General features: G+C 38.2%; 1 long non-coding RNA gene across 1 annotated transcript in view; it reads left to right on the forward strand.

Annotated features, from left to right (window-relative positions):
• LOC128568948 (uncharacterized) overlaps nucleotides 1-22,911 on the forward strand; it is a 136,010-nt gene that overhangs the window by 33,181 nt on the left and 79,918 nt on the right. The gene's annotated exons all lie outside the window — the stretch shown is intronic.

Genomic DNA, 22,911 nt, shown 5'->3' on the forward strand with positions numbered 1-22,911 from the left:
ATTCTGTTTTCAAAAAAAGACCGTTCTAACCCAAAAAAGGAAATTGCTAGGTCTAAGTGCACTTGCTGGTTGTAGAAGTTGTACTGGCATTCCTGGCATTCCTGGCATTTTTAAGAAAATGTTTCCTATGGCATCTTTCTGGCCTGCTGTGAGAATACATCTCTGTGAGAAAACAATAAAATAAGTGGATTTTCTGGTCTGAATATTTATGGTTCAGTGTTTTGTGCCTTTGAAACAAATTTTAAAATTTTCATTACTAATTCTCCACCTTCATACCAGCACACCATTTTCACTGGCTTTGCCTCCTGAGTTTTATTTTTCATCAATATTCTTGATATTGCCTTCTGTCTGTCTGCACAGGCTGCATTCAAAGAGACTGGGCATAATGAAATCGTCTTTTTCTATTTATGTAAATGTCAGCCAGGGCTTTGCAGAGCCAGCAATAACCACCCCAGAACTCCATGGTTCACTAAAAGTATCAGCATACAAAATTCTTTTACAAGTGTGTTCCATAGGACACTGAACCTACAGAATAATGTTTGGAAAAGTGTCTTATAGTCAAACAGTTTGCACACTTTCAGCAATGGTGTTATAGAATAAAAGGAGGGACTTGATTTCTGATAGTAGATATATGCTTGGGTTACCTTGGCAAGCTACTAAAACTCTGTAGGAGTACAAAAATGGAATTCATTCTATTTGCCCTCTCTCTACAGGGTTGTTGCCTATAGTTTAGTTGTGGTCTATAGATTAAAGTCCTAGCTCTATAGTTACAGAGCCTGTGTTGAAATTCCCATTCTACCACCTACAGCTGTGTGACAGGTCAAGTTGCTAAAACTTATCCAAGCTTCTCTTTGCCTAGATGTATGTAACAGTATGTTTATCTTTAGGATTGTTAGGCTTAGATAAGGTGGCTGATGTAAAATAATTACCATGTATTACTACTTAAATAGTTATTAGGCCAATCATTAATAGCAACAATATAATAACAACAGGGAACATAATGTTAAATAATTAGTAATCATAATAACATCAGTAGCTACTGTTTATTCAGTGCTTACTTTCGGACACTATTCTAAGAGCTTTATTTGATGTTCACAAAACCCCTGCTCATTAGGCTCTCCCATAATCCCCATTTTACTGAGAAGGATGCTGTGGTTCAAACTTGCTCCAGTTTTCACGATCAGTAAGTGGCAGAGCTAAGATGTGCTCCCCTTCTTTTCAGCGCCTAACTTCTCTTCCCAAGGGAGCAAGTCTTTTTCACCTGTCTCTTGAAGCTGTTAGCCTCTCTATCCTCCAGCTATATAAAGTCTTGGGGGTAGGAGGGAGGTCTGTAGTTCTCTTTAGAGTTTACCAGCTAGTTGGAAATTAAAGAAGTACAGACAGGGTAGGAGGTAATAAAAGTGCTTGTATTTCCCTATTGCTTTTTTTCTTGAATGACAACAGTGATTTGAATGTTTTATTGTAATTGTGATAGTAGTTTATTGTGACTATAAAAAATCGGATAATTATTTTGTAACTGATTTTAAAAAATCCAGTGGGTGACAGTGAGCTTTCGGAGTACTGCATTTTGAGAAGTCCTTAAAGGCAGATGCTGAGACCCTTTCTGTTGGGCCTGCCATACAGGATCTGAAAATTTTGGAAAGAAACCTTGAATCTTTCTTGTTCCTGGACAAAAAGTCGACAAGACTGCCATCTAGTGGATTCTGAATCAACTTCGGGGTGTGGGGAAGAAAAGAAAATCAGATGTTGTTTAGGGAAAAGTGACTAAATTGATAATGATGTTAATGGTAATTTACCTAAATATACAGCAGAGAAATATGAGCTGGGTTAACCCAATAGTCCAGCTAAATTCTGAGTTGGTAAATACCAAAGAGAAAACTTAAGGACATCCCAGAGATTCAAATGCACAGGATGGCAGTATTAAAGAGAACCTGAGATGAATGTCCTCAACCTCCTCTTTTTTCCCAGGAAAAGGCAGCAATGCCTTCAGGATCACATGAGTGTGATGACTTGTACATAGGTTCCCAAGTCCATGTCCAGTGATCAGACTTTTATATCCCATAGCAAAGCTGGGCATTATCTTTCATAACACACACACACACACACAAAAAAAGAAGCCATCTCAGATTATATGTGTAAATGTCCCCAATTTAGCCATTCTAGATTTGTAGTTACTAAAGAACATGGATGAAACAAATGATAAGCTTTTCTAAATCTTCAAGGAAACGTCTCTGAGGCTACATTGCACACCGTAGGAGCACTGCTTACCTTCTTACCTTATGAAATTTGACACACCAGTGTCTTACCAAGGGTTCAAAAGCATCTCTGTATCTGCTGTTTAGAGATTTGCTAAATACATACATATGAAGACTATATTATGGGAGTCTTTTAAAATTTCATTAACTTTTATTCTATTTATATCCAGTTGTTAACTTTTGACTTTTGTTTTTCTGTTTCCCATAAATAGAAGTAAATAGAAGAAGAATGACAAAAAGTTAAACCACCTGTAAACATCAGCTGACATATCTAAAGACTTAAGAGTATTGGAAATTCTCTTTTGCATCATGTCTCTGTCTTTCTGGGCTGTGTTACTTGGAGTATATTACTTGGAATATATGTCTTTTTTTCCATTCTGGAATAGAGACAGTGAAAATGTACCCTCCAGTCGGAGGTTCTTGTAAGGTCTGAGAGAGACGAAACATGTAAATCACTCTGCGTGGCTGTATTTTCTCTCTCCTCTCCCTCTTCTTTTTCTGTCCCTTTCCCCTACTTTCCTCCTCTTTATTTGTGGGAACATTTTTATTTTTTTATATAGTTATTTTTTCCTTTTATTCTTAAATTGAAAACCTGCTGGAAAGTTGAAAGACTAGTTTATTGTATATTCAAGTAACTTTCTCCTAGATAGACAAGTTATCCACTTTTTTTTTTTTTTTTTTCATTTTTGTGAGACAGGGTTTTGCTCTGTCACTCCAGCTAGAGTTCAGTGGCAGGATCATAGCTCTCTGCAACTTTGAACTTCTGAGCTCAAGCAGGCCTCCTACCTCAGTTTCCTAAGTAGGTGGGACTATAGGCATACACTATGATACTTAGCTAATTTCTTCTTCTAACTTTTCTTCTTCCTTCTGTTCTTCATTGTTTTCTTCTCTCTCTCTCCTGTAAACGTTCTAAGTTGCCCAGACCAGTCTTGAATTCTTGTTCTTCCTATCTCCGCCTCCCAAACTGGTTTGGGAGGCGAAGATAGGAAATGGTTCACATTTCAGGTGTGAACCACCTTTGTATCCAGCCCAGTTATTAACATTTGAAAGCTGTATATGTAATAACCCCTGTAACTAAATTCTTCTGTACATATTACTAAAAATAAGGACATATTTCAAGATAACCACAGTGCCATGAACACAACTAAGAAAAATAATTCTGTAATGTTGTCTAATCACATTTATATTCAAGTTTAATTATCCTATGAATATTTTTCACATTAACTTTTTCTCAATCCAGGGTCAAACCAAGGTTAATGTGTGACATTAAGTTGTTGTTTTGCTTTGGTTTCTTATTCTAGAATGATATTCCTTACGTCGCATTTTTTAGTGTTCATGACATTGACTTTTTGAGAAGTCAGAAAGTTGTCTTGTAGAATGACCCACATTCGGATTTTTCTGTCTTATACTCATAATTAGATTCAAGTTAGACATTTTTTTGCCAGAATACTATAGAGGCAATACTATAGAGGGGGTATATAAAAGCTATTGGTAATCTGAGGCAGCTGGAGCTCACAGGTTCGAGACCAGCCTGAGCTAGAGCTAGACCCTACCTCTAAAAACAGCCGGGCACTGTGGTGGGTGCCTGTAGTGCCAGCTACATGGGAGGCTGAGGAAAGAGAATCGCTGGAGCCCAAGAGTTTGAGGTTGCTTTAAGGGTGACAAAGTGAAACACTGTCTCAAAAAAAAAAAAAAAAAGGGGTGGCACCTGTGGCTCAGTGAGAAGGGTGCCAGCCCCATATGCCGAGGGTGGTGGGTTCAAACCCGGCCCCAGCCAATCTGCAACAACAAGAAAATAGCTGGGCGTTGTGGCGGGCGCCTGTAGTCCCTGCTGCTCGGAAGGCTGAGGCAAGAGAATCACATAAGCCCAAGAGCTGGAGGTTGCTGTGAGCCATGTGACACCACAGCACTCTACCGAGGATGGTAAAGTGAGACTCTGTCTCTACAAAAAAAAAAACAAAAACAAAGACAACCCACAAATAGCCGACATTATGGAAGGCGCCTGCCTGTAGCCCCGGGAACTCAAGAGCATCAATTAAGCCTAGGAGTTTGAAGTTGCTGTCAGCTGTGGCGCCACAGCACCCTACCCAGGGCGACAGCTTGAGACTCTGTCTCAAAAAAAAAAAAAAAAAAAAAAGCTATTGGTAATATGTTTGATTGCTTGATCAAGTTGGAGACTGCTGGGTCTCTTTATTGTAGAGGGATAATTTCCTGGTTACAGTTGGTAAGTAATTTGTGGGTAATACTTTGAGACTGTGAATATTCTGTGTGCAAATATATTTTGGCCCAAAAGTTTTATGCACATATTGTGGAAACTTCTGCTCAATCAGTTATTACCAAACAGGTTGAAAATGGTAATTTTCCACCCTTTTTTCCCTGCATTAATTATCTGGCAATCTCTTAAATGAACTTGTTTCTTTTTCTTTTCTTTTATCTTCCTATATTCTCCTCTCAGGTAGTACTGTGGGCTCAAGATTTTTAAATTTTTATTAAAATTCTTTTACTCTATTATCCACATTATTTTTTTATTCAGTCTCATGTTGTCCCCCATCCAGTCCATGAGAGCCCCTTTAGGCTGGCTGCTCCCTTCTTGTACTTGGAGTACTTAGTTTTAGGCACAAGCCACTCCAGAGCCATGCTGTACTTTTCCTAACCTAAAATTAGTATAAAAGGAATTAGTAAAAAAAGGCATGAAGAATGATATTTAGAAATTGATATCTGAGTACTAGGTGAGACACTATGAAAATATTTTTAAAACTTTAGTATTGAATGTAAAATACAGAGAAAAATCTAGTCAACTCTGTGTACTTTGACAAAAGACCCATCTGCCTGGTTGAATCATCCTTTAATTATCATTTCCTCAGAATACAGCAGTCACGTCCTAGGTCTCTGAGGATTAGAATCATTTCTTACTAACACACAGGCCCAGGGAGCGCTAAACTACTTCTCTACATTCCTCACACTTCCAACTGTTCAAAGTCTGTCTCACTCGTATTCTCAACTTGGGAAGAATCTGCTTCCAGGCTCACATGGCTATTGGCTGTATTCAATTCCTTGTGGGCTACCAGGCTAAAGGCCTCAGTTTCTTGCTGGTTTTTGGCCAAACACTGTCCTTAGTTCTTTCCCACATGGCATCCTCAGTAAGGCATTTTATTCATAGATACTTGATTCTTCAAGACCAGAGAGGGAGTGCTCTGATAAGAGATGCATTACATCCTTAGGTTATGCAATCAGGAAAATGACATTCATTACCTTTAGATGCCAGTAATAGGCCCGATATACATACAAGTCAGCATGGTTGCCTCCTTTGATATGTTCTCCATCAATTTATAGGCTGTGTGCTGTTGAAATATCTATACCAAGCTTTTCTTTTTCTTGCCTGGCAGATTTTTCCACACGTTTCCCTAAGATCAGTGTGGTGACATAGATGCCATCTAGTGGAGGTAAAGAGAATGGGTTTTTAAAGAACAGCTGCAACAAGATAAAATGGTTTACTTAAAATACAGTCAATTGAAGCTCTGTTGTGCTACATAAGAAAAGCATTCTCTTTCTGCTCAATTCTCATACTACAGTGGGGGCCCAAACTTAAGCACAGTAGATTAGCATTAACAAAGAATAGACAGCAAGTTAATATCCTGAATCCATATTCACCAACGTGATTTGAGATCCTTGCCCAAAAGCTGAGCTTTTCTGTGAGTGTTGGGGGGAAGGGAGAGAGGAGTGAGAAGATCTAAAAGTTAAACTTGGTCATTGTTTCTAGCTCCTTTAGAGGGTCTAGTGGTGGGACAGGGCTAATTAATTATGGCAATATACAAGATAGAGTAATTCAGGCTTAAAATCTAAATTGGAAATGGGAGGAGGGAGAGATCCCAGAAGGCAGAGTGCTCAGGGAAACTTTCATTAACAAACTATGGCTAACATTAGTCTTAAAATATGAAGAAGAAATATATAGGAAACAGGAAGGGCATCTGGAAAAGAGGGTAAATTCTGGGCAATGAAAAGAAAACTTTGAATATAGAGGTCCATCCAGAATATTTTTATCTGTCCTAATTAATTGGGACTTGAAGAAGGGGGGAGTTAAATGGGAGAATTAAACTCTCTAGGAGACTCAAATAAAGAGTAATTAAAATAATATTAAAAGATAACATTAAATTGTAATAATAATTCAAAATCTAAGCTATTAGATCTCTAAATTGGCCAAAGTTAAATGACAGGCATGACACTCGCAAAGCTAGTCGGTGAAAAATACTGGATTCCAACCCAAAAGTCAGATTTCAAAGCATATTATTTCTTGAATTCTGTTAGAGTGAAAAAATTGGGATGAACAGATTTAGGAACCTGATTTATGGCCTTTGTTCTGTTATTTATATAACTTGGAAAAATTCCATCCTGTTCCTGAGTCCTCATCTTCTCAGTGAGAACACTAAGCCATGTTAGCTCTGAGGTCTATCTTTGTTCTGACACGTGGTAGTTATGTTTCACTAGGAGTTTCATTGTTTTGTTCTGATAGTTAAATAAGATTAAAATCTCTGAAGTTATAGAATTCCAATACTTTAGAATTTATGTTAAAATATAGGGCTAATATAATTTACTCCTGATGGATCACACCTCTTTCCTGGTTTAGATTTCCCACACTGTAAGGTAGGTGGTGTTAAAATTGTCCTATGTTAGGGTGAAGCTCTGGAAAGCTGAGCACAGGAAAGTCAGCTCCAGGAGAGGGGCATCTGTGGGGAGCTCATCCTCAACTCAGTTCTCTCTCTCCACTTGTGTCTGTTGAGTCCTACTGATATAATTCATAAAGCACTCTTGAACTCATCTGATGTCCTGTTGATCTATACAGAGTTCTTTTGTATCCATTCAGAGCACATATTCTTAGCACCTTCATTTATATCAGGACATGATCATTGTTCTTGAGAGTTACTGTAATGGCTTTCTAACTGGACTTCCTGCCTCTACTACAGTTTTCCTCCACTCCATTTCTCACATGGTAGGCCAAGTAATCCTTCTCAGTTACAGATCACATTGTGTTATTCTTCTATAATACCCCTCCAGTGGCTTATCAGTATATTTGCGATGAGTTCCCCCAAATTTCCATTTCTTTAATATGTCTAGGAGGTATATCCTATTCAAGACCTTACTTATCTTCCAGTTCCATGCTATACCACTGCCTACCTTTATTAGTTAATTTTTTTATTGACATAGCATTAATGTGTATTGACATATTAATACATATTAACAGTACATGTGATATATTGATGCATGTGTACAATTTGTAATGATTAAATCAGTAATCACAATATCTGTCACCTCAAACATATATATTAGGAACATTCTGAAACAATTTTTCATTTCACTGATCTTTTATTCCCTTCAGAGTGAGTCTAGAGATGCCATTTAGGAGCTAATGACTAGCTCCTGGAATCAGAAGCTTTTAATATTGGAAGCTTTTGGTATTTTATTTTACTGTGGTTTGAGCTAGTACCCAAGTTGCAAGACAAAGTCCTCTGTACTCTTACCTTTTCTTTCCCCAAATGGAAGGAGCTTCTCCCCAAGATGCACTTTCTGGGGCTGGGGGAGGATGGATTCAGGTATTTCGCCATGGTCATCACAATGTATCTCAGTGGCTCACAGGCTCTGAGCCCAAGGCTGGCAGCATTTGTGGCCTAATTGCCTTACAGATTTATTTTGGGTCCCAGGCCACTTTGATCAGCTGGTAGTAGAGCCATCTGGAACTCAGAGGATTCCCATGGTCAGGGCTGGTCTGAGTGCTCCCTCCATTGCACCAGCAGACTTCTGCTCTGTGTTGTGTTCCCCTGTGGCAGGGCAGCCCTGAGTTCCAGTGCAAAGTTCCATAATATCGTCACTTTCTCTTCCCGAAGTACACAGATATTCTCACCATGCAGCATTGCAGGGTATGAGGGAGGGTGGCATAAACAATTCTAGGCTGTCTGTCTTACCCACTTCAGTGTCTCTTTCCTTGATATCATGTTATTATAAAACCAGGTACTGTGATTGTTCAGTTGATCTCTGGTTCTTATGAAGATGTGTTCCTGCGTGGACAGTTGTTCAGTTTGGTGTTCCTGCAAAGTGATGATCACTGGAGGGTTCTATTTGGTCATCTTGTCCTGCCTTCTCAAAGATTGCAATTTTAAACACATTGTCAGGAAAGACTTCCTAATGAGGTGATGTGTGAGCAAAGCCTGGGAAGGATTGAAGGAGTAAATCCTAGAAAGGTAATTGGGGTGGACAAAGTATTCCAGGAGAAGGAGCCTCAAAGCAAAGGTTCCAGGGCAGGAGGTGACTGGTTGTGGCTTTAAAAAGCACAGATTTATCCTCATATCAAAATTGAGTACATAGGATTCATGCTTCTCCATTCTTGTGATGCTTTACTAAGAATAATATCTTCCACTTCCATCCAGGTTAATACGAAGGATGTAAAGTCTCCATTTTTTTTTAATAGCTGAATAGTATTCCATGGTATACATATACCACAGCTTGTTAATCCATTCCTAGGTTGGTGGGCATTTAGGCTGTTTCCACAAGAGGGACTTTACCTAACAAATGCAATCAGTGTAACCTGGCTTATTGTACCCTCAATGAATCCCCAGCAATAAAAAAAAAAAAAACAAACAAACAAAAAAAAAAGCACAGATTTGCTGGAACAAAGGTGGGGAGGGGCCGGGGAAACGTATGGTCAGAGGTGCCAGGGAATCAGACCATGGAAGGCTTTGTGGGTCACTGGCAGGACTCTGGCTTTTACAACAACCAAGGTAAGAAGCCTCTGAGCTGAGGTATGGCAGGGTCTGACTTTTGTTTTAAAAATACCTCTTGGCTTCCCTGTTAAGATTAAGTAGGGTAACTATGTGCCCTGGCTTGTGCGGGACCATTCTAGTTTATGCTTTTTAAAGTTTAGCCCCTTTCACTTTTAGAATGTTTGGAGTTAGAGGATGAAATACAGGGTCATACTAAGAATAGACATCTAAGAGAAAGGATGAAAGTGGAGAGACAATTGGGAAGCTGTTTAAATGATTCTGGTAGGAAATGATAGTGATGTGGAAAAGGATGACCGGGGGCAGGTGGGAAGAACTGTTACGCTGCATTCAAAGCACAGCCAATGGCATTTCCAAATGTAGTTTAGATGTCCAGAGTTGTACAGAGAGAAAAAAGTCACAGATAATGTTTGTTTTGTTTTGCTTTTTTGTTTGAGTAACTATAAAATCCATTTTCATTAACTCTGATGGAGAAATTGACACATAGTTCAGGGGAAGATCAAGAGTTTGGTTTTGAAATTTTTACTTTTGAGTTGTCAATTAGATTAATCAAGTCGAAATATAGAGTAAGCACTAGAATGAGTTTGGCGTTCAGGGAAGGAGTACAGCTTAATTATATAAATGTGTATCCGCCATTAGTCAGGAATAATATTTTACAAATAAGTTTCCTATGCAAACTGGGCATAACTAGTCCAAACTCTGCTGACTGCTTGCATCTAAACTGTTTGAGAAGTCAGGGCCTGATAAATCTTTTCTTTTTTGTACTCTGTATTTACAAGACACCTGTGTTTTATTTTATTAATAACTGTGGTGGGACTTGAGTGTGAAATAGTTTATTAAAGTGTAACAACTTAATCAGAATGTTTGTGATAGCCTTTATTAAAATAGGAAACCTTTTATACTTCATATAAACTCCTACCTCCATTTCTGAATTATTTTCTTTAAATATACATATATTTGAATAATTTTGTCCGCTGTAATTATTTTGTCTGTTTAATTATTCACACAAAGGCTCTCTATTGTCTCCTTTCTACATATTCATCATATTTTCTCTAATCATTATTGTTTTGATCTAAAAACACCTTCAGCATTGTGTGTCTGCTCTCAAGCCTGCCCTCCATGTCACGGACTTACTACACTGACTTTCCATGAGTGACAATTCCACCTCGTGTAGTGTCCTCATCGTTTTTTGTTTTGTTTTTCAGGTTAATGTGACTGCACAAACAAGTTACGATGTTTGCATTTGTTAGGTGCAGTCTCTGTTGTAGCTGTGTGCCATGTACCCTTACATCGTACCCTTTACGCAGGAGCACACCAATCCCCCTCCCTCCTTCCCTCGACCTGTTCCCCTTCCTCCCAATTTGAACTGAGTTTTGCTCTTCTGTGGGCATGTATGAGGTCATTTACTGGCTTCATATTAGTATCGAGTACATTGGATACTTGCTGTTCCATTCTTGTGGTACTTCACTAAGGAGAGTATGTCCTCATATTTTAATAAAATTTATGTAATCACCATTCCTGTACTCTGCTAATTTTCTTTTCATTGTGTGTTCCAAAATTATTTCCTATTTTGAGCCTTTATATTTTCCCTATTTTCCTTGATGGGAAAAGCAGTCATAATATATGATTTTATTTGCTGTCTTTGTCTTTCACTTTTCATGCTTTCTGAGGGTTAAAGGAGGGTTGTTTCCTTTGCTTGCTCATCTCTCAAAATGGAAAACTTTTGTTCAGTTCAAAATAGTAAATGTAGTTATGAATGAACTGAGTTAAGTATCCAACAGAAAACAACTTTATTCCTTTGGCTGTTGCTGTTATTCTGCACTGTGGCAAACTGGTTTTCTATGTCCCCGACTACCTTTTATATCATTTTTAATGGTAATAAACAGACTAATGTTTTAAGAATAGAAAAAAATGCATTCAGTCTAATACAAGCTTCAACATGTCCTCTCATTCTCGGCTTTCTCCTCCCCCATTGCGTCCGACCTAGTGGAGAAGCTGAGATATGGCGTGGCAGTCTCGCCATCCACTCACTCGTCCTCTGGCCCCTTATCACTTACAGGACTGCTTCTGGCTCCTGAAAAACTGCAGGAGGGGCCCTGAGAAAAGGGAAGAGGCAGCAGAGTCCTACAGGACAGGTAGAGTTTTTATCTCACGTTGATGCCCTTTAGCCATGAGGGATTTTGTGTAAACTTCACCCCTTCTGCGAACCATCTGGGACATAAGATGCAGCCTGTCTGCTGCTGAGGGCTTCTCAGCTTATGTATCTCACAGAATGAGGTAATGCTGACAAGAACTTAGCATAGCTGGCCTTAGCTATTATTACTGCTCTTCTGAGTGGTAACACTGTTACTATCAGTATAGAGAGAGCTCTTAGCCTCTTTATTTGGATTCATTTTAGAATGGACTTGTGTAAGAATGATGTTTAAGTGGGAGATCGTAACTAATGACTTTACTTGGCACTGGAGTTTGCCTGCAATTTTTCATACTTATTTGTCATTGATACTCTTTAAAAAAGGAAATAACTTAGAGGTTAGGTATACTCACAGCATTAAAAAAATTATTCAGGTGACTAAGGATCAGAGGGGAAAAGAGGCTTGCTGAGTCTCCAGCCAGGACTGGAACACAGGGCTTACACTTCTGGATCTGTGCTTGGTCCTCAATATCTTCTTCTCTTCTTCATCCAAGCTTTCTGATCTACCTGAGTTTAGAGCTTACCTGATTCTTCTTGCTGTCGGGTGAATAGCTCAGTTCTTATGTGTGTTTTGATGGTTGATTAACATAGTTTTCTTGAGGAATAACCTTACCTGTAAGAACAGTAAGTTGTTTATGAAACTTTTAATGAAGTAACCACCAGATGTCAGTCTAAACTAGCTTTTGTGAAATAAGACCACTTTATTTGTTTCCAAATTTGCTTAGAGAGGAAAATGGGATCAAATAAATGCCATGCATCCTAATGTTTCAACTCATAAGGAAAATTCTAGGGCTGTCTTGAGATAGTTAATCGTGAGAACAAAAGTGGAAAAGCTCTCCTGGTAATTACAGTTGAGAGGAATAGAAGGAATCCTAAATGTTACCTATTCCCTTTGCTTGCAAGTGGACTAGACCAAGACAAGACAAATCAGAGCAAGTGAAGAGAAAACTGACGACTCAAAAGGGAAAATGTTGCAAGAAGTCTTGAAAGGCATAGTAGATTCAGGTCAATGGAGTCTAGGACCTAGGAGAGGGCACTGGGTGGGTTGGGAAGGGGTGGAAAGGCATGGCCACGCTAAAAGCCTGGCAGTGTAAATGAATGAATCAGCTTTGACTGTTCAAAAGACTGTGATACCCGTTAACTGTTCAAGAGAGGGTAAGTCGGAGAAGTATCTCTGCTGCTGGCAATGTGACATGTTGGTAAGAGCACAGATTCTACAGTTGACCTGCCAGGGTCCAAATCCCAGTTCTAGTATATACTAGTTGTTGTAAAATGGGCTTTGGGACGTGTTACTTGCCCTTGCTGTGCCTCGATTTTCTCATCTATAAAGCAAAAAGATAATGTTTCTACAACCCTATGAGTTGAATATTGAGTTACTTTTTTAATTTTTTTTTTTTTTTTTTTTTGAGACAGAGTCTGACTCTGTCCCTCTTGGAAGAGTGTCCTGACATCGTAGCTCACAACAACCTTAATCTCTTGGGCTTAAGTGATCTTCTGGTCTCAGCATCCAAGTAGCTGAGGCTACAGGTGCCTGCCACAATTCCCACCTAGTTTTTCTATTTTACATAGAGATGGGGTCTCGTTCTTGCTCAGGGTAGTCTCAAACTCCTGAGCTCAAGCAATCTACCTGCCTCAGCCTTTCAGAGTGCTAGGATTACAGGTATGAGCCATCACGCCCAGCTCTGAGTTAATATTTTAAAATGTTTAGAAGACTGTCTAGCACTTACATGCTGCATTAGGTGGTTGTTGACTAAATGCTTCTGGGAAGAATTAGGCATAAGAGGTCAAAATGGTTTAATAATTAAACAGCAATGGTTTTATAACAAGGTGTATTTATCTGGAAGTCCTGTGATGTATTCAGTTTGACACCTGTTTTCTGAGCACTGTAACATGTGCTGTAACATACAACTTCTAATAATATTGATAATAACTTCCACATGTTACTTCATGTGAGGAATTAAATACTTTAAATACATTATTTCATTTAATTTTTCCTAAAATTTGTAGAAAGGGTGTTATTTCAAGTTTATAAATTAGAGAAGTGAGACTCAGAGAGATTAATTTAAGATCATACAAGCAGTAAATGGAAAAGCTGAGATTCAAACTCATAGCCTGATTGTTTCTCTAAATACCTAAGTGGCATTGAGGTATATGATAAAATCATATTATTCTAGAGCCACGAGGGGTGTCAGTAATATCTTAATATGCTTGTCTTTCCCTTTTTATGGATGAAGAAACTGAGAATCATAGATATTAAAAGATTTGTTCCAGGTCATTTGGTTTAGGGGTGATAATACAAAAACCTATATTTTCTGTTCCTGTTCAGTTCTAATAAGTGGTTTCAAAGTGTACAGAATAAGTATGATGCTGTACATTACCATTATTATTATTCACAGAAACTGCGTTAGACTATGTTGTATGTAGTGTCTCCTTCACAAGGGCTACAAGGAAAATACCATGCTTTCTTTTTACAATATGTCAGCCCAATAGCCATTTAAAGTATTTTGCCTGTTATGGATGCAGATTGAAACATTTGATAGTTATTCCCTTCTTTGGTCTCCCTGAGCACAATAAGCAGTTCCTTGTTCATAGCACTGCTCTTTGTGTTAAACTGGTTTGTCATCTGTCTCCCCAGTTGGAAGGCCTGTTTCTAAGGGCATAACTAAGAGGAAGCCTAAGGCACGTCATCTTTCCATAATTTCTCTCAACTCTACCAAATTTTGCACTTCAAGAGAAAATATGCAATCAGATAATGATTTTTTTACACATACTCAAATTCAAGATAAGTCGTTTGAATGCCCCCATGTCTCTGTTCATCCATATTGTCCCCCTAAGTGCCTTTGGGGCAGAGATTCTGGTGCATAAAAGCCCTTCAAGGCTTGTGATGGTGTGTTTTGGTTTATGTGTATCCTCAGCCAAAGCGGCTGTCATAAAGTAGACACTCAGTTGACTTAAGAAGAAGCAACCCTTTGCTAAATGAACGGAGAAAAATACCTAGAGCTGTTTGTACTTGTTTCATCTGTTTTTATTTTTGTTTGTTTGTTTTTTCCTGACGTTTTTATCTTGCCTCTGGGTTTGTGTGAACTCTTGATGTGTTATAGAGGTTCCTGCTATTTTAAGACCACTTTTCTAGAACAAGCTAAAGTAGAGTGGAAACCTGCCTGGAGAGGAAGCATTTAATCCAGAATGCCAGTTAGGTGGTGGGCCTCTGACCCCTAAAATCAACTTCCTTGTAGTCAGAGTATTTCACGACAAAATAGGTTATCAGCCGAGAATAAGTCTCAGGAGTCTATGTCCTCCAATAGATCATGGTCACCTACATTCAAAAAATTGCTTAATGGTGAGAGGTGTAGGTCCAGTTTCAGTCTTCTACAGGTTGCCAGCCAGTTCACCCAGCACCATTTGTTAAATAGGGAATCTTTTCCCCATGGAATGTTTTTAATTGGCTTGTCAAAGATTAAATAATGATAATTAGCTGGATTCATCTCTTGGTTCTCACCAAATGTACTCACCCTTATTATTAGGACCTTCACATGAAAGCTATAACCCAGATACAACCTAAGAATAGGGAGAAGGGGGAAAGGGAGGGGAGGGAAGGGGGAGGTAGGTGGAGGGAGGGGGATTAATGGGATTACACCTGTGGTGCATCTTACAAGGGTATATGTGAATCCTAGTAAATGTGGAATGTAAATGTCTTAGCCAAATAACTAAGAAAATGCCACGAAAGCTATGTTAACTAGTGAGATGAAAATGTGTCAAACGGTCTATGAACCAAGTGTATGGTGCCCCATGATCATACTAATGTACACAGCTATGATTTAATAAAAATAATAATAAATAAATAAAAATTGCTTATCTGAACCAGTAACTCTTGAAAAGTATGCAATATTAATATGAGAGTAACACTAGATTAAGGCTGTAAAAGATTAATGGAAACCATGTTAGAATAAACAATTAACACCGTGTGAGTGTTCATGGGTTTCCTGCCTTCACTGCCTGACATGTTCCAGGGCTCTGTTGTAATAGTGGGGTAGCGGCAAAGACAGTTAACACAAGTAAGCACGGGTAGGCTGGATGGATTTGGTTTGGAAGCAGAGTTTTCTTCCAGAAGATGGGGGGAAAACAAGGTGGGTGGATGAGAAAGATAAAAGCCAGCTTGAGGTAGTTTGAAGAGGGTTTTGCAGTTTTGGATTGCAACTGGCTGCTCTACTATGATGGTTGAGATGAGGTTTAGATGCAATACATGGGGAAAGAGAAATTTAAAAAGAAAATTGGTAGGAGTTTTGAATATATGTTCTATACTTTGGATGACTTCTTCAAAACTCATGTTGAAACTTAATCCCCAATGTGGCGATACGGAGAGAGGAGGCAATTAAGAGGTGATTATGAATGGAATAATCTATTAATGGATTCAGGGGTTAGCATAGGAAGGGAACTAGAAGATTTATAAGAACAGGAAAGAGAGACCTAAGCTAGCACATTGGCACACTCAGCCCCTTCAGCATAGATGCCCTGCAGGACTTTGCAGAGGGCCTCCACCAAGAAGACCTCAGCAGACTTCTCAGCCTCCATAACTATAAGAAATTTTTCTTTTACTTTTTTTAATACATCACCTAGTTTGGGGTATTCTGTTATGTGCAACAGAATATTGACCAATACATTATTTCCTGGGATTTTATTTCAAGGAATACACATATAGACTTAAAACCTCCTTATTTAGATTTTGAGCATTGGAGTGTTATTTCTCTAACTGTGACATCGTGCTGTGTAGTAAGTCAGGAAGGCAGCCAGGTCGATCTGGTCTAAGTGTGGATCAATTTTGCTAATGAGTGTTTAATAAAGTTCAGAGAGTAACGTACAGTCTATTCCATTCTGAGTGTCATGGAGCACATTAACAAAGTAAAATCACTGTGAAATTCAATGTCAATAACATTAAATATGTCTGATGTTTTCCAAACTTTAAAAAGTGTAACACCTGTTACCTACATCTTAGGGAAATACTGTTTAATGGAGCATTGTAGGAAATCCTTAGTTTAGCTGAAACAGCACAGATTTAGATATCTGGAAAGTAATCACCAATCCTAGCTTCGTGGCCCATGGACTGCTGGTTACAACTCCTTGCTACCGGAATACACTACATGAGAAACATAGTAGAATGTAAACCAATTAAATCAATTATCATACTACTAACATTTAGTTCAGATGTTTGTTTTTTTTTTATAACAAGACATTCTTGACAAAGGAAGTCATATATTCTGATTTACATTCTGTTACAAATCTGACATTCTGTGAAGAATTACTTTAGTGATTGTAGTAAGTCACTTGACCTTTCTTATCTCAATTTTACTTTTTTTCTCAAATGACTGAGTAGAAAAATAAACTTTGAGAGCCAATCTACTCTGCGTTTTATAGTTCTAAACCAGGTAATCATCTATTAGATCAAGGTTTTATTTTATTTATTTATTATTATTAATTTTTTTTGAGACAAGTTCTCACTGTATTGCCCTCAGTAGAGTGCCATGGCATCATAGCTCACAGCAGCCTCAAACTCTTGGGCTTAAGCCATTTTCTCATCTCAGCCTCCCAAGAAGCTAGGACTACAGGTGTCTGCCACAATGCTTGGCTATTTTTTTGTTGCAGTTGTCATTATTGTTAGCAGGCCCGGGCCAGGTTCGAACCTGCCAGCCCCAGTGTACATGGCCGGTGCCCTAACCACTGAACTACAGGTGCCGAACCTAGACCAAGGTTTTAGAACAAAATTAAGTATCTCTGCTCTAAACCTCTGACATAATCTATGAGAACCATAAGAATTTGACTTTCATCTTTATTTCTAAACCATGAAGAGCAAAATGAAGATATTTAATATTCTTATTCTTTTCCTAATTGAATGATATGACCAGATTACTGATCCATATTTTCATGGTTGCTATATAATTCTATAGATATTATGGATAGATAAGCTGATCATCAACTTGAGAAATGTTGACTCATATTTAATTTGTGCTTACAATAAAGATGTAACTGTTTCTCAGATGATCAAATTTTCATCATAGACCATTCTGGCACATTCTTAATGTGAGGTTTACAATGAAGATCATTCCAACATGGATGAGGGATTTATAAAACAGCATGATACGCTGGAAGGAGTATGGGCTTTGAACTGACCTTGGGCAGTTGTATTGACCTTTGTGAGTATTCATTTTCTCACGTAAAATCCTGATAGGTTTCTTTAAAGACATTATTTCATTTAATCATCTTAACTTTGTAGGTTTTTAAAAATAAGAAAAAGATATGAGAGAGAAGAAGGAGACATGAGTGAGGAAAAGGAGTGAGAAATACAAAGTTAGAACAGAAGGAAGGTTTAGAGAGGTGTGAAGGTCACAAAGTGATGGCTGCCAAAATACTGGTTCAGACAGGAGGACAGAGCTTACAAAATGGTTCAGATAATTCAGTGGGAAGTGAGCATAGAGATTTAAACAGTTCAGAACCAAGGATAGAGTCAATGGGGGTGAAGCCTGGGCATGAGCAAAGAAGAGAGTATCAGCTTTATGGATAGAAAACAACCTATGGTGCATTTTGTAAGGGTACATGTCAAATCTACTAAGTGTAGAGTATAAAGGTCTTAACACAATAATTAAGAAAGTGCAGTTAAGGCTATATTAACCAGTTTGTTATAAGTATTTCAAATTGTATATAAAACCAGCATATTGTACCCCAGAAATGGATTATTGTACCCAGCTATGATTTAATAATAGTAAGACTACATATTACTATGGGGAAAAAAAAAAAAGGAAACAACAACCTCAAAAGGCTCCATTCCAATAGGGGACCTGGACTTCCAAGTAACAGAATAACATTTTTCAAGTCAGAATGGGGGGGCATAAAGAGAGTTCTCACTGGCCTACAAGGTGATTTGGGTAACGTTCAACAGGATAATAAGGCTGAAGGTATGAAATGAATCAATACATGAGGTCTGAAAAATGAGTTCATGAACTTATCCTAGAAAAAGTGTTACATGCCTCGTTGCTGAATATCACTATGGCCCCCTTGGAGGTCCTCAGGAAGCTCTGCACCAGTGCCAGCACCTAGTCTACTCTAAAAAAAATAAATTTAATTGTTAAATCATAGCTGTGTACATTAGTGCAATCAAGGGGTACAGTGTGCTGGTTTCGTATACAATCTGAAATATTCTCATCAAACTGTTCAACGTAGCCTTCATGGCATTGGAACTCTTTTTCTGGCACAGCTGTTGGAGCGGTTGTCATATTCCGCTTATCCTGAATGTCATCCCAATGCCTTTCTTTCACTATCTCCTTTATCTCCAGATAATGAAAAAGTCATTGGGGGACCAGATAAGGTGAGCAATTATCTGTTTACCTCGCAGTGTTGTGTAAGCTCTTTGCTTTTGCTGATTGGTGAACTCCTTCAGAACCATTTTTGAATGTACTTTTATTACAAGAAGATTTTCAGTTAAATTTTTCCTAACTGTTCTCTATCAATGTTTACTTGCTCGGCTATGCTTCTAACAGTCAGCTGATGATTTGGAAGCACAATTTGATAAATATATTTAATTTATTTGTACTCTGCTGTTTTCTTACTTTATGGCATTATCCCCATAAATTTGGACTAACATGTCCCTGATTTCACTTCTACTCTTGCCAAGGTTAACAAGAAATTTATGAATGTTTGTTCATTGCTGTAGTTTAAGCTCTGACATTCTCACGACGGCATGCAAAAGCACACAACACAATTAATAAATGCCACTTAGCAAGACACAACCACATGTTAACACAAACTGAGCCATGAGACACTGATAGACCAAGGTTATGAACCTTTACTGAGATATTTGTGCAGCACTGCCAATGTAAACAGATGGTGGCAAGTTTGAGAACTTTATATAGCAAGGCTCCAGAATTTTTTTCCCCATACTAACTCATGTTTTTATAGTATTTTTCAATTTTCAAAACACTTTTACATGTATTATTACAATGTAGTATTATGACAGTTAATAGGTCTCTCTCCATGGTACAGGTGAAAAACCTGAAGGTCAGAAAGGTCAAATAATTAGAATAAGGATGAACAGTTAATACTTAAAAGAAGCAAGATTGTTACTGTTATCAAATAATCATAAGTCTGTGTAACTTAGCTTTTCCCAGAATGAAACTGTATCTCTCCCTAACACTGAAAGTTATCAGTTACCATCAATCCCATTTACTTGTTTTAAATGGAGGGAAATGGGGGAGATAAAGCTCTTTAGAGGTCAGTGGAGGTATAGTGTACCAGACACAGCCATCACAGCTTAAGGGTTATTTCTCAAAATCAGCCAATTAATTGCTCTTTATTTCTAAAGTAATGGCTAAATGTCAATATAATTATTATTTGTGAATACTTATGAGAAGCTGTATAAGTTGAAAAATAAAACTCCTGACCTCTATTAGTCGTAAGTGGGCTATGTCAGAAAGGATTCATGAGTTGCATCAGTAAGAATATCCTTGCCCTCTGTACCCAGAGGAGGCTTCCCAGTTCTTTTCAATTTGATGTTCCAGTCAGTCACTGCTAAATGTTCAGGACGGCCTGTTTGCCATCCTGCTTTAGGCACAGACATGCCTAGAGGTTTGCCTCAGCCTTCCTTCAGCATGGAGTCTACAAGCCATACTTATAACCTCCTCTTCTTTTCTAGGTAATATTCAAAACAATATTTCATTTCCTGTATTATGCCTGGCACCTATAACAAAATAACTTGTACTATTAGAATTCATGCAAAATTATGTAAACATTCCAAAGAACGTGAAATTTGCACAGAAACCGACAGACTTAGTACCTTGTTCTGTATTTTTGAGAATACTGTCATTTCTGCTTGTAAGAAGACAAAGTGGCCCTCCGGTAGTCATTGATGAATTTCCCTCTTCAAAAGCATAATTGTCATGCACTTAACTTCCTCCAAGTCTACAAATTAATTTTATTCTAGGGGCCCAGTGAAGTCAATCATTTACTTTTAGGATGGAATTTCTCCACTACATTGTTCATTGTTACTAGCTTAGAAACTAGTTATTTATTCTATGAAATATAAGGCAGTGCTTTAAATTGGAGTCCTCTGTGCTATAATTCAGTCCTTGGTCTCAGTGTAACAAGGCCACACAAGACAGTAGAGTTGTTTTAGAACTAGGGATGAATTAATCACTCAAGGGAGTGCTCTCAAAATTAATTTGCTTTTATTTTCAACTCTATTTTCCTTCTAATGCAAACCCCTAGCCTCCCTTCACTGTGGTTGCCCTAAGGGTAGGTGACTGGCGAGGGTTAATGTACATTTGTGAGAAGTTCCCATGAGTTACTCTATTACCTGAGCCTTTTTCCTCTCACCAAATGAGAAGCACATGTGCAATAGCAAGAACACTTAAATTTTAAGGTAGAAGACGTTGTTAAATTTGTTTCATTTTTCCTAGGTAAAGTTGGTTATTCTTCAGGACTTACCTATTTGCAGGCAAGAAAAACACAAGTCAAACTGGCTTTAGCAGAAAGGGAGAGGTTTATCGCACGTGTCCAGGGCTGATTCTGGTTGGCTTTGGGTATAGCTGGATCAGGACTCTGAGCAATATTAGAAGGAACGTCTTACCTCTTTATCTTTAGCTTCTCTTTTCTCTGTTTTTGTGTTATTGTCAGATTCTACAGGGTGACCCTCAACCAATTTATGATTTTTTCTCTCTCATAGTTCAACAAACCTCCAAGGAGGGAGAAATTTGCTTTCGCTGACAAGTCTCCTGAAGGATTTAGCCCTGCTTATATCTTGTGACCATTTCTGAACTAATCACTGCAGCCAAAACAGAAGGAACAGCCTATTTTTCTTACTTGTGAGCGGGGAAGATATCACTCAGTCATTACTTCTGCACTTGTTATGGTTGTCTGTGGCTGACATCCGTTCTATACCATTCCACTCGTCAAATGTTTTGCCTTTATTCCTGATTCTGGATTACAGGCTTACCCTTGAGTTGAGAAAAGGGGTGATCCCCTTCGAACATTATGATCCAGAATTGAGAAAGTGATAGCGATCACCCAGGAAAATTATGCCAGGAGGGAAATGGGAATGGATATCATTTCTCCTAGGAAATGAAATAAGCACTTTTAGTCATGTTTTCCCCCTGTCTAAAATAGAAAACATAAATCAGTTCTTATCATTTGCCTAGCCATTCTAATTTTCTATGAAAAGAAGTGGTACTTTGTAGACTTTTCTAGTACCTATTACAAGTTGTACCAAATCTACATATAAGTAGGTACATGTGTACATATGTACGTAGGTTCATCTGTCTGAATGCATTTGCATGTGTTCACATGTGTATCCATTACGCAGTTTGCACATAAGGAAACAGAAGTCACCAGGGTCTCATTGACAAATAGTGATGGGGCCTTGTATAGACCCCCCAAATCATGCTCACACATTCATGTATTACCCTGGGAATGTTAACATTCTAAGAGAATTTTAAATTTATGAGAATCTCCTTAAAAATAAAATGCTTTAACTCAAAGATTAGCGTGCCAAATGCTGGAATTTGGAGTGCCATTATGAGCAAGACGTAAGTGGCTGATCATACTGAGGAAAGAAATGCCAGAAGAAAAATAGGGTCTGTTCCATCGCCTGTATTTGATGACTTATCTGTCTTACCAGAGTCTTGCTTTCATGGTACCACTCTGATGGCTTGTTCTTTACATTCTTAACAGTATCTTTATTCCAACTTGTCATCTAATCAGACAATAAAAAGTGGGCTGCTGCTGCTGAATGTGGCCTTTCCTCCCTCCCTAGCCATTGCCTTATGAGGATGTGTCAGCAGGGGAAACACTGAGGTTGTGGGGTAGCTTTCAATCATTTTTACCTTATGCTATACCAAGTCCCTGTGTATTGTTGTTGTTTTCTCTTCATAGGGACAGATGACCTCTTCTCTTCTCTACTCTGACACAGGTTTCACACAAAAATTATTAGGGAAATACAGGGTGTCCCAAAAGTTGCCGCTAAAGTCACCATACACTTGGGAAATTATAGCTGAATGAACCTTTATTTATAAAATGGCCATTACCATATATTTACAAAATGTTCTCTACATGTTGACTGCCTATTTATAAAATGTTCTAATAGAATATTTTGTAAATGAAGGTACTTTGGCTATAATTTCTTGTTCTCCCCATGTATGGTGACTTTAGGGGCACCCTGTATTTAAAATCTAAACCATGACCCAAGCACGAGATCCTCCATCTCATTCATGTGCAAATTGCTTATTGAATGCCTATTCTGTACAACTCTGGTGATATATAAAGATGAATCACTGTCTTATCGTGATAAAGCCTGGATATAAATCAGTACAGTACAAGATAGACAGTTATGCATGTCATAGGAGAGGAATAGATAAATTGCCATAAGAGATGAGGGAATAAAGAAACTGCATTCTCGCAGGGGGGTGAGGGAGTATTGTACTTTGGCATCTTGTGATTGTGAATCAATGACTGACTTCATATGTGCTTGGGCTAAAATCAAAAGCATGTTCAAATTTAATTTCAAGAATAAGAGAGGATTTCATGAAGAAGGGATGTAAGCTGAGCCTTGAGAGATGAGTAGGATCTATTCAGTATTAAAACAACTCCAGAAAATCCTGTTAAGAATTCACACATGTGTCACCTTTGGGGAGGAAACACTTTAATCCATTTGCAG

This window comes from Nycticebus coucang, chromosome 17 (genome assembly GCF_027406575.1).
Source record: "Nycticebus coucang isolate mNycCou1 chromosome 17, mNycCou1.pri, whole genome shotgun sequence".
Lineage (NCBI taxonomy): Eukaryota > Metazoa > Chordata > Mammalia > Primates > Lorisidae > Nycticebus > Nycticebus coucang.